The following is a 1,473-nucleotide window of genomic DNA, read 5'->3' as shown; positions in this document are numbered from 1 at the left end:
TTTCCTTTGGTTGTTTGAGAATGAGGGGCCACCACCCCTGTGGACAGTAACTTGGGTGACAGAAGTAGTGAGGTGAAGTCAGAGTGAGTGCATGGGCAGAGCTTTAAGGGGAGGAGACTTTCCGGAGAGGGTTTACACATTGAAGAGTGATGAGGCTTCTCCCAAACAGACAAGGAGGCTGAGGTGTTAGGGACTGGAAATCTCTGCTGGTGTAGTGGGGTATATTCTTAGGAAGCCACTGCCTTGTGTAAGATGCCAGTCCGTGGCCAGTTTGTCTCTGGAGACATCATGGTTCCGGGAAACTCAACCATCTTAGAAGGCCAGGCATGCAGTAGGGAATGGCACCAGACATTGCTGAGAGAGACAAGGGTTGGGAAAGACAGGTGCGCTTCTAGTAACGGCTTACAGATTGAGAGCCAAGCGCTTACCTGTGTCTCACATGCTGGGCAGAAGCTCTGGAAAGCAGAAGTGACCACTATTCGCATACCACTTCAGTCTGGATCCTGGGAGTGTGCACCGTACCCCAGCACACGACTACAACTTGATCTCTAGTTTTACTCTTACTGCCTTGCTAGAAATCTTACTACTTAGATTTGCCTGACCTGGATGTTATGCACAGCTTTGACTTCACTGCTAGGGAGACAGATGCCTTGAATTCGAGACCAGCTAGGGCTACAGTGAGACCCCATCTCAAAAGACAAGCTAGCTTTGTAGTTTAAAATACAAAAATACGATCACTGGTGCAGTCCTGCCCCGTGCTATTACTGTTTTTACCCGGGGCTTCAGATGCTGTGCTGGGCTTTCCTGTTGAGCTCCATTCCCAGCCTGCAAAAGAATTTAACCAGGTGGATCTGGGAAGGGTAGAGCTCAGAACTGGCGAGGTAAGGTACAAGGCCCTTGAGGATCCGGGTAGCCCTTGGAAGCTATAGGTGCCTGGAGAACCTGGGTATTTGTAGATAGAAGAGTAATCAGCCCCCTGGAGACCAGCCCCACCCTTCCTCCTAATACTGTGTACCAAAGAACAGCAAACTTAGGTTCCTCAAGTTAGTCCTTAGCTGAGGGGGTGTAATGTCCACAACGCCCACTGCCTTTAAAAGGATTTACCTATTTTGAGGTTCGCTTGCTGCTGGCTCCAGAGTACTGTTATCAGTGCCGCCACACCTGGGTGGTTTTGTTTTTAAAGATTTGTTTATTATTGTATATAGTCTTCGCTTGCATGTCACCTGCACACCAGGAGAGGGCATCAGATCCTATTATAAATGGTTGTGAGCCACCATGTGGTTGCTAGGAATTGAAGTCAGGACTTCTGGAGGAGCAGCCGGTGCTCTTAACCACTGAAACATCTCTCCAACCCCTGGAGTTTTTTTTTTTATTTATTTTTTTTATTGCTTGTATGTTTGTATGTGCACATGAGTATGGGTGTCTGTGGAGGCCAGAAGAGAATGTGTCAGCTCCCCTGGAGTTGTGTTTGTG

This window comes from Microtus ochrogaster, linkage group LG9 (genome assembly GCF_000317375.1).
Source record: "Microtus ochrogaster isolate Prairie Vole_2 linkage group LG9, MicOch1.0, whole genome shotgun sequence".
NCBI lineage: Eukaryota > Metazoa > Chordata > Mammalia > Rodentia > Cricetidae > Microtus > Microtus ochrogaster.
This window is presented reverse-complemented; position numbering follows the sequence as displayed.